The sequence below is a fragment of the Sminthopsis crassicaudata genome, chromosome 6 (assembly GCF_048593235.1).
Source record: "Sminthopsis crassicaudata isolate SCR6 chromosome 6, ASM4859323v1, whole genome shotgun sequence".
Classification (NCBI taxonomy): Eukaryota; Metazoa; Chordata; class Mammalia; order Dasyuromorphia; family Dasyuridae; genus Sminthopsis; species Sminthopsis crassicaudata.
The window spans coordinates 110,944,646-110,956,356 of NC_133622.1; the positions used below are offsets into that span (position 1 = coordinate 110,944,646).

An 11,711-nucleotide genomic window follows, 5' to 3' on the forward strand; every position below is an offset into this window, starting at 1 on the left:
ACTGATGTTACTGCATTGACTTTCTTTAATTGTTATTTATTTAATAGTAATCATTATAATACGTGATGGCTATTAATATTTTTGCATTTATGGTGATTTTTGCACAAATTAATTTTCTTCAAATACATGTTTATTATACTATTGTGCCCTTGCATCTCTATATTGAGGATGAAGGCATATTTTCCTTCATTGTATATTCAGGGCAATTTTTAATAAAATTGTTTTTTCTTTTTTAAAAGTTTTTATTTTGAAAAGATGTTCACAGATCATTTTTCAACACTGACTCTTGCATAGCCTTTTGTTACAGATTTTCCCCTCCTCCCACCCACCCCCTCCCCTAGATGCAAGCAATCCGATATATGTTATATATGTTAAAATATATGTTAAATCCAATAGGTGTAAACATATTTATACAATTCTCTTGCTGCAGAACAAAAATCAGATCACAAAGGAAAGAAAATGAGTAAGAAAATAAAATGCAAGCTAACAACAACAAAAGGTGTGAGAATGTTATATTGTGATCCACATTCAGTTCCCACAGTCCTCTCTCTGGGTCTAGATAGCTTTCTCCATCATTCGAACTGGCATCAACCATCTCATTTTTAGAAAGAATCACATTCGTCAGGATAGATCACCCTATAATATTGATGTTGCTGTGTACAATGATCTTCTGATTCTGTTCATTCCACTTAGCATCAATTCATGTAAGTCTCTCCAGGCCTCTCAAAAGCATCCTGCTGATCATTTCTTATACAACAATAAAATTCCACAGCATTCATATACTATAATATATTCAGCCATTCTCCAACTTATGAGCATCCACTCAGTTTCCAGTTTCTAGCCACTACAAAAAGGGCTGCCACAAACATTTTTGCACATGTGGGTCCCTTTCTTTCCTGTAAGATCTCTTTGGGATACAGGCTCCGTATAAACACTGCTGGGTCAAAGGATATCACAGCTTAATAATTTTCTGAGCATAGTTCCAAATTGCTCTCCAGAATGGCTGGATCCATTGACAGTTCCACCAACAATGTATTAATGTCCCAGTTTTTTTTTTACATCTTCTCCAACATTCATCATTGTCTTTTTCTGTCATTCTGATAGGTGTTCAATGATATCTCAGAGTTCTCTTAATTTTCATTTCTCTGATCAATAGTGATTTGAAACACCCTTTCATATGAGTAGAAATAGTTTCAGTTTCATCATCTGAAAATTGTTCATCTCCTTTGACCATTTATCAATTGAAGAATGGCTTGACCTCATATAAATTAGAGTCAATTCTCTATATATTTTGGAAATGAGGCCTTTATCAGAACCTTTAACTGTAAAAAATGTTTTCCCAATTTAATGGTTCCCTTCTAATCTTGTCTGCATTAGTTATGGAAAACAAGTTTTTCTAACTCTAGGTTCAGCATGCTGTTTTGTTGGACTAGATAACTTCAGGCTATTCCTGAAGATATGGGGGGAAAAAGAGAAAAAAGGATGGAGAGAACAAAGGAAATGAAAGAGAAAAAATAAGTGAAATGTATGAAAATATAACAGGTGAAAAATATCTCTAAAAATCTACCACATACTAATAATTAGAATGTCCACTCCATCTCAGTTCAAGGCTCTAAGGAGAAATGGACTTCTGGGCCCAACATGGAAACCTAAATCAACAGTCAACCTTTTCATTAGTCCTTTATTATCTTATAGCTAATTTTTGCTCTTTTCTTTATATCCTCCTTCCCATACATCTGCCATGATGATAACCAATATTTGACATTCAGAGGTCAATTAACTATTAGAAAGACCTTTTTTTTTACATCCCTTTTGGCTTCCTCAGGCTTATTTCCCAAAGCATGAAAGGTGAGGTTTATAATCTGAATAAGGTCTTTGCTGGCACAATTATCAATTGATACTAATGGTCACAAAAGTATCCAGTCTTACTTAAAATTCATCCACAGCATTTGATCCCTCAATCTCTTACAGCAGTGAATTCTTCAGATTACATGTTTACAGTATGAAGAAATCTCTCATTTTTCTCTCTTTTTCCCTCTCTCTTTACTCTTCCTTTTCTTCCTCCCTCCCTCCATCTCCCTCCTTCTTTCCCTCCCTCCTTCTCTGTCTCTGTCTCTCTGTCTTTGTTTCTGTGTCTCTCTCTCCCCTCCCTGTCTCCCCCCACTAATAGAAGACCAAAGAGCTAAAATGAGAAGTTTTTATAGAGCCCTAGAGTCTAATGACAAATGGACAAATTGCTATACTTGTATAGTCAATTAATCCCTGATCTCTCTCTACTGCTTTCACTTGCCAAAGAGAAAGAAACACCATAAGGCTATTAATCATCATGCTCAACTCTCAAAATGTATTGTTAGTGAAGTATCTGGAAAGCACCCTATCCAAAACGTATACAAATCCACATCTCAAAGCTGATGATTATAGACTCAGGCCTTCTTACTGAGAACATTCATCCCTTGTCACAAGAGGATAGCAGTCTTATTACAACAGGCTTATAGACCCAGCTTCATCAGTTCAGGGAAGAAACATAAACAGTAGGAAAATCCTCCTTATGAGATTTAAACAGTATAAGAGCATACCTCCCACATTCTGGGAGCTCACCTAAGTCTTACTGTGTGCCATCTAAAGACATCAAGGTTCGCCAGTCTAATTAAATGTGCCAGCAACATTCTCCATAAATATTCCCTAACAAACCATCCCCTTAAAACCTGTTATAGAGATACTACATAGCTCAACTGAAATTTCTCCAATATCCTATGCTGAGACTTAGGTCTCCTATTATTTTATTTGCTTAAATATACTTGTTTAATGACTAAGAAGAAGAAAAAATTGTATTTAACTCACACATACTGTTTGACCCTGACCAAATAATTTACTATTTCTGAATCCCAATCAACTCTTTAGTACTATAAGTAGAAGAAAAAGTTCTTCTACTCTTTGCTGTCAAGAGAGTACCTCATAAGAGGTTACTTCAGACAAAGAACTAAACTGCAAGCACAAAGAAACAAACAAAGAAAGAAATCCACCATTAATACTAAGGACAGAATTTAAACCCAGGGCTTTGGGTTACACATCCAGGCTTCTTCTAACTATAATATACTGAAGGTAATTTGTTTTTAGTGGCTTAATTCCTGCATATAATAATGCACCTCATTATTATCTTCACTATGATGTTTGGTCTTCTTTTTCAATCCCCTATTCCTTTTCAATTATTTTTATTTTTTCAGTGAGAGCATACTAACTGTACTAACCATAACTAACATACTAATTAACACTCATTTCAGTTGTTGCTTCGGTACCCTGAAAGCTAGCCAAGAGCATAGAACCCTGTGAGTTACTCTTGGGTAACTGTAGGTAATCATTTTATTCCTCTCTTCAAGTTTTACTGCCATATGTTTATGCTTAAAACCAAGCTGAGAGAAACACAGAAGAGAAAAGGAAAAAAAACAAAACAAAACAAAACAAACAAACAAAAAAAAAAAAAAAAACAAAAAAACAACCAAAAAAAAAAAAACCCTCTTATTTCACTAGGGAGACCTTTTCAAATGGATCATCAGGCTTTACAGTTAATGTCAGTAATCCTTTACAATTATCCCTCAGCTCAGCCCTTCCTCCTTCTCTAATATCTGTATTTTTCTTGCAACCAAAGTTTATCATGTCTTAGCTTGTTTTATTTGTTAGTTCAGCCCGAGGGCTTCATTATTTTATTTCAATACTAAGAGGCAGATTTCCAAAGCTCCTTGGAAAAATGACTCTTCTGAATTCAACTTAAAGGATGCATAAATCCGAAGGTTGCAAGAATTGCTCAAGGGAAACTTGCAGCCTTCATGATTTTCTCTCTATTAACAGTCCAATTGACTTAGTCTTGCCTCCTTATATTTTTTGACTCTATCTTTGCTGATATGTTTTTTCTCATCTTACTTCAGTCTATTTCCTTGAAGTGTTTATTGCTAACTTTGCTTTATTAGTAATTTAAAGTTTAAGAAAAAAAAACAACTTGTTGGATTCATCACCTCTTTGCCTTTGTTTACTGTTTGGCCATTAGTCTGCTTAAGAACGATAACAACAAAATATTATAAAAGGTAGAAATATAGATTAGAGCTGAAACTGAAATTCATCTTTAATGATTGGATCCTTTGCTTTGTATGCATCATATGCATCTGCTGAACGCTGGTGTTGTATTGGATAAGTAAGGAAACTCATTTATGAGTAATACTTGCATTGTATCTGACTAACTAAACTTAAAATCAATATGTTAATTTCATATGTGTGTATTTATAAATTTAATTTAACAATTTAATTACAATTACAATTACAAATATGTTATGACTATATAGTCAGTTTCTGATATGCTCATTTTACTGATTTCCTATTGGCCAGACCATACATTGCTGATTTAGGCATGGATATGTTCATTTGGGATTCGTAGGAATGAATACATTGTGATATGCATTGGTAGAGGGAATACTCAAATTGATAAAAGCACAGATCCTTTCAAGTTTTGATTACTTAAATAGAAATGTCAGCTTTCATTTTATATCTAATTTAGGAATAAAAAGGGATAAGAACTTTCTTATATATTTAAAATCATTATTCACAAATTTACAAAGTCCCTAATTGTTGCTGTTCATCTAGCTAATAATCTAGCCAATAATAATGGAATTTTAAAATGTCATTTTCTCTTCCCACCCAAACACATGCTCTTACACACATCTCACACAGACACAATCATGTTTCAGGCAATTTTTTTGTCTCTAATGACAAAAATGCTTGCTATAACTAGATCATTTTATTCCTAGCTCTGTGAAAGACAAGGTTTTTCAAAGTTACATGATTATAGAATCCTATGATTTCTTGTAAAGGTTAAAAAAGGCATCACTGACCTTAGAATTCATATGACCTGTGTTCTGATATATTGGCTCTGTTACCCTAGACAAGTCATTTAACCTCTCGGTGCCCTTGGCAAATTTGAAAGACTGTAAATTGGAGGAGCAAGTGCCATTTTCATTGCTAGAGCCATTTCCATCACTTGATGTTTCATATCCCTGTCATGGAGCTGGTAGAAAAATAAAATAATCATAGTGCTATTACATATTTTCTTATTTTAGTAAAGCTAGACAATTACTTCAAAACTCCAACTTTCATACCCCTAAAAATTAGGTAAAAATAATTGGAAATGTTTAGCTTGAAGAAGTGTCAGTAAGATTTGATGGATGAAATTAATTATTATTTGAATAATTTGAAATTATTTGAAACCTAGCAGGACCAGTTATACTTGTTTTGTTTGATTCCAGTGGGCAAAAGTAGGAGCAGTAGAGAAACAATTCAAAGACAAAACTCAGATTTTATTAAAGGAAAAGAACAGAAAAAAGACAAAAAAATAAGTAAACAAAACAGTCAAATCAAAAAATCAAATTTATGTAAGGATTCAAACAATGGCCTTTGATAATAGTTATTAGACTTGATAATAAATAAGAATAAACTCAACATATCCCTTATATTATTTAAAATAAAAATCAATCCTTAAAAACTTTCAGAATTGCCCTGTGGTAGAATATGATGTTTTAGCAAGTAGTGAACTCTTCTTCATTGGGGGTTTTTAAGAAAAAAATGCATGACTACTTTGTTGTTTTCTTGTAGAAACAACCCTATGTATGTGTGTGTGCGTGTGTGTGTGTGTGTGTGTGTGTGTGTGTGTGTGTGTGTATCTCTTGAAGTCCTGTTCAACCCTGAAAGATCTTATTCACTGATATTTATTTGACGCTTAGCATACTTCTCAGACTCAGTTTGTCTGCTTTGTCTTCTGTAAAATATAGGGTCAGATTAAATTGTCCTTTCCAATTGTGATAGTCTTTTGGGATGTGGTTTTTACCACTTTTTGTTTTGTTTTGTTTTGTTTTTTTCCTGATGTAATAGACATAGGGGTATGCTGGAGACAAATGGATCTGGTTCTTGCGAACTGATAATTACTTGTTCTATGTGAGAATTTACACTTCAGAAATTGACAAATAGTATAAAATTTTACTTTATATATTGTTTTGTTGAATGTCTTGACAAGAATGTGATGGGAAAATATTAATAATACAGATTAAATTTAAAAGTGTGCTGTACATGTTTTAATTTTCCATGAAATTTGGATATTAACACAAATTCATCCCTGGATTAGAGGCAGCATTTTCTAATTAGCAACTCCTTAAGTTAAATGTGATAAAACAATAACATAACATTCACATTTATGGTACAGAGGCTACCTCTGACAAGAATTAAGATTCATTAAATTGCATGGCAAGTAAATTTACTGTATTCCACATCGAAAATATTCTTTATGTTAAAAATATTAAAGTACATAGTATTATGGAGCACACAACAGTTTCTTAATATGTATTAAAATTTATTGAAACCTTCAGGTAAATGGGAAATTTCTATTAATATCAGTGGCAAATGAATAGACTCAAAAGTGCATTTAATAATATTAAAGGTTTTAAAGCACCATCAACACAAATTTCAGAGTAATTCATTTGTCATGCTAATAGAATGAAAACCCCCAATATATTCACACCTACAAGAAGTTAAGTTCACACTTGTTTATATAGTTACTTAAATGTTAAATTTAAATAATATACATTCAATTTAAAGATCACAAGTTGATTATTCCAGACATCCTAATGCATAGCATAAGGGATATGTTGAGTGTATTCTTATGTATTATTAAGTCTAATAACTATTATTAAAGGTCATTGCTTGAACCATTGTATATAAATCTACTGTTTCCAGCTCTTACATAGTACCTACAATGTAACAGATATTTGATATATCTTCATTGCCATAATAAAAATGTTCATTGTAACAATAAAATTGGAAGAGATTTAACTTAAAACAAAACTTACCTGTATGATAAACCTGAAAATCCCAGGATAAATGTAAAATTTGTGATTTGAGCTCTCAAAAGATTCTGAGTATCAAGAAGGACCTGAAACATATTTTAAAATATACATATATAGATATATCATTAGATAAAGAATGGAAACTGTTCTCCTTTGCTGTCATTTCTTAGTGATTTTCATTCTATTTGGGATCCCATTTGGGGTTTCTGGGCAAAGATACTAGAATGGTTTACCATTCCCTTCTCATTTTACAAATGAGGAAAAGGAGGCAATTAATTAATTAATTAAGCCTCATCTGCACAGTAGGGGGCTCGGCCTGGGGTAGGGGAATTTCCCCAGCTTCACTGTGCTGTCTAGGCAGAGACACTTCTGGTGCAGTGAGGAATAGGGTGACTGCTAATACTCAAAGAAGGTATTTGTGGGGAGGGGGCAATGATACTTTTGCTGTTTAACATCTAACCCCAAGTCAGTCACTAATCCTCACATCAGGGCTCCTTGAAGGACACTTACACAGCCCAGCCCTTGTTACCCAGGCCTACTCACTCCCCTGTGGAGTTCTGACCAGAGCGCTCCTGCAGTCCAGCCTTTCCTTGAAACCCATTGAGAGGACAGTTACTGTCCATATACACATCCATGCTCTGCAGAGGAAGCTGGAAACCTCCTTCCACTGAAGGCAGACCCTGAAGGCTTTAAAAAATGAGTAAAAAAATGAAGAGAATAATTGATATCTTCTATACAGAAAGAGAATAGGTTTCCAACCCCGAGAAGACTAATAGCAAACAGCCTACAGACAATACCCCAAATAATGCTCTCCTAGAGGAGACTATTAAAAATCGCAAAAGAGAGTTAGAAGAAAAATGGGGAAAGGAAAGAGAAGCTATGCAAGAGAGTAACAACCTCCTGAAATGAGAAATTTGAAAAGGTAAACAACTTCCTGAAATGTGAATTGAAAAACGTAAAGAATTCACAGGAAATGCAGGGAAACAGAATTAGGGAATTGGAAAAGGTAAAGAAATCACAGGAAAGTAGGATCTGTGAATTGAAAAAGATAAAGAATTCCCAAGAAATTAGGATTTGTGAATTGGAAAAAGAAAATAACTCACTAAAACAAATTTCAGGAAATGGAAAAAAATTCCATAGAGCAAAACAACTAATTTAAAAATTCAATTGGACATATATAAAAAGAAGTAAAAAAAGCTAATGAAGAAAATATCTCAGTAAAAATCAGAACTAAACAAATAGAAATAAATGATTCATTGAGACACCAAAAATCAGTCAAGCAAAACCAAAAAAAAAAAAAAAAAATGAAGATCTGGAGAAATAAGTCAAATACCTACTTGGCAAAATGACAGACCTGGAAAATATATCTAGGAGAGATAATCTGAGGATTCTTGCTCTTGTGTGATGCAAGTAGGGTGCATGAATTTAATAATAGGGAAGAAGATAAGGGAAAGGCAAGAAAAAGAAAAGCATAATGAGGGAATAATAAGATGGCAGGAAATACAGAATTAGTAATTATAACCATAAATATAAAGGGATAAACTCTCCCTTAAAGCGGAGGCTGATAGCAGACTGGATCAAAAGTCAGAACCCTACAATATGTTGTTTATAGGAAACACATTTAAAGGAGGGAGATACATACAGAGTAAAGGTAAAAGGCTGGAACAAAATCAATTATGCTTCAGGCGAAGTCAAAAAGGCAGGATTAGCCATCCATATCTCAGACCAAGAAAAAGCAAAAATTGTTCTAATTAAAAGAGATAAGGAAGGAAACTATATCTGCTAAAGGGTAGCATAGATAATGAAGCAATATCAATACTAAACATATATGCACCAAGTGATATAGCATCTAACTTCTTAAAGGAGAAGTTAAGAGAGTTGCAAGAAGAAATAAACAACAAAACTATAATAGTGGGAGATTTCAACCTTGCACTCTCAGAATTAGATAAATAAAACTACAAAACAAATAAGAAAGAAATTAAAGAGGTAAATAGAATATTAGGAAAATTAGGTATGATAGATCTTTGGAGAAAACTGAATGGTGACAGAAAGGAGTACACTATCTTCTCAGCAGTTCATGGAACCTGTACAAAAATTGACCATATATTAGCATATAAAGACTTCAAAATTAAATGCAGGAAGGCAGAAATAGTAAATACTTTCTTTTCAGATCACAATGCAATAAAAAACTACATTCAATAAAAAGTTAGAGGTAAATAGACCAAAAAGTAATTGGAAGCTAAATAATCACAGCTTAAATAATGATTGGGTAAAACAACAGATTATAGACACAATTAATAATTTTACTAAAGATAATTTCAACAATGAGCCATCATACCAAAATTTGTGGGCTGCAGCCATTGCAGTAATAAGGGCAATTTTATATCTTTAGAGCCTTACTTGAATAAAATAGAGAAATAGAAGATCAATGAATTGAGCTTGCAACTTAAAAAGCTAGAAAAAGATCAAATTAAACCCCCCCCAATCAAATACTAAACTTTAATATCTAAAATTAAAAGGAGAAATTAGTTATACTGAAACTAAAAAAAATATATTGAATTAATAAATAAAACCAAGAGTTGGCTTTATGAAAAAAACAATTAAATAGATAAACCTTTGGTCAATCTGATTAGAAAAAGGAAAGAGGAAAATCAAATTGTTAGTCTTAAAAATGAAAAGAGGGATCTTTCCACTAATGAAGAGGAAATTAGAGAAATAATGAGTTACTTTGCCCAACTTTATGCCAACAAATTTGATAATGTCAGTGAAATGGATTACTACCTCCAAAAATATAGGCTTCCTAGATTAACAGAGGAGGTAAACTGCTTAAATAGTCCCATTTCAGAAAAAGAAATAGGACAAGCTATTAATCAACTACCTAAGAAAAAAATCCCCAGGACCAGATGGATTTACATGCGAATTCTACCAAACATTTAAAGAACCATTAGCCTCAATGCTATATAAACTATATGAAAAAATAGGGAAAGAAGAAGTCCTACCAAATTCCTTTTATTCCATAGACATGGTACTGATACCTAAAACAGGTAGGTTGAAAGCAGAGAAAGAATATGATAGAACAATCTCCCTAATGAATATTGATGTTAAAATCTTTAATAAAATATTAGCAAAACGACTCCAGAAAATCATCCCCAGGATAATACACCATGATCAAATAGAATTTATACCAGGAATGCAAGAGTGGTTCAATATTCAGAAAACTATTAGTATAATTGACCATATTATTAGCCAAATTAACAAAAAAATATGATCATCTCAATAGATGCAGAAAAAGCATTTGCTAAAACCCAACATCAATTCCTTTTAAAAACACTTGAGAGTATAAGAATAAATGGACGTTTCCTTAAAATAATCAGTAGCATCTTTTTAAAACCATCAGTAAGCATCATATATAATCAGGATAAACTGCAACCATTGCCATTAAGATCAGGGGTGAAACAAGGTTGCCCACTATCACTATTACTATTCAATATTGTATTAGAAATGCTAGCTTTGGCAATAAGAGTTCAGAAAGAAAGTATCCAATCTCGAAATATGTCATTATATCATCAGCAAAGAGTGATAATTTGGTTTCCTCATTTCTTACTTTAATTCCTTTAATCTCTTTCTGACTTTTGATCTGGTCTGCTATCTGTCTCTGCTTAATGGGAGAGATCATCCCATTCACATTTACAGTTAAAATGACTAATTCTGTATTTCCATACATCTTATTATCCCCAGATTATGCTTTTCTTTTTCTTGCCCCCCCCAACCCTCTTTCCCGATATTAAATTTATGGGTCCCACTTGTGTCACGTCACTCATCCTCTTCAGGATGCCTCCCTTCCCCTTTTGAATCTCTTCCCTTTTCTTGTACTCTACCCTTATTACTATTTTCATTTTCCCTTTTCCTTTCACACTTTTTAATGAGGTGAGAAAAAATTCTCTGTAAAACAAATATGCCATTATTTCCTCTTTTAGCCAACTCTGATGAGACTAAGATTCACACAATATTCCTTCCCCTCTCTAAATTCCCTCAGATATTATAAGTTTCCTTTGCCTGTTGGTGGGATGTAGTTCCCCCCTTTTTATCCTGCCTTTCTCCTTTTTCTGACACTATCCCCTTTCCATTTCTACTTCTTTTTTGTATTTTATACCAGTAAAATCAAATTATACATGTGGTCTTTATGTATATCCACAACAGAAATATGGTTCTCATGTGTTCCTTTTACCTTTTCCTGCTTCTCTTGAGTCCTATGGTTGGAGATCAAATGTTTAGATCTGGATTTTTTCCTTAGAAACAATTGGAATCCATCTATTTCATTAAATGTCCATCTTCTTCCATGGAAGAAAATGGTCAGCTTAGCTGGGTAGTTTATTCTTGGCTGCATTCAAAGTTCTTTTGACTTTTGGAATATCAGATCCCAGGACTTTGATTCTTTAATGTGGAGGCAGCCAGATCTTGAGTGACTCTTATTGTAGCACCTCCATATTTGAATTGTTTTTTTCTGGCTGCTTGTAATATTTTTTTCCTTAATCTGATAGCTTTGAAATTTGGCCATAATATTCCTTGGAGTTTTTATTTTAGGGTCTTTTCCAGAAAGTGTACGATAAATTATTTCAATGTATTTTTTACCTTCTGATTCTATTATATGTGGCCAGTTCTCTTTGAAGATTTGCTGTTAAATAGCACCTATGGTCTTTTTTTCATCATCATCTTCGGGAAGTCCGGTAATCCTCAGATTATCTCTCCTAGATATATTTTCCAGTCTATGCTCTTTTTTTCATCATAATTTTCAGGAAGTCCGATAATCCTCAGATTATCTCTCCTAGA

The 11,711-nt window shown here is 33.1% G+C and overlaps 1 long non-coding RNA gene across 1 annotated transcript in view; it reads right to left on the reverse strand.

Moving 5' to 3' along the window:
- Positions 1–3,519: 3,519 nt before the first annotated feature.
- The window catches only part of LOC141547992 (uncharacterized), a 51,704-nt gene continuing 43,512 nt past the window's right edge, over positions 3,520–11,711 (reverse strand). The window contains exons 2-3 of the long non-coding RNA XR_012483716.1: positions 6,885–6,967; positions 3,520–5,053 (exon numbers count right to left, since the gene is read on the reverse strand). This is a non-coding gene — a long non-coding RNA (uncharacterized LOC141547992). The remainder of the gene's footprint in view (positions 5,054–6,884; positions 6,968–11,711) is intronic.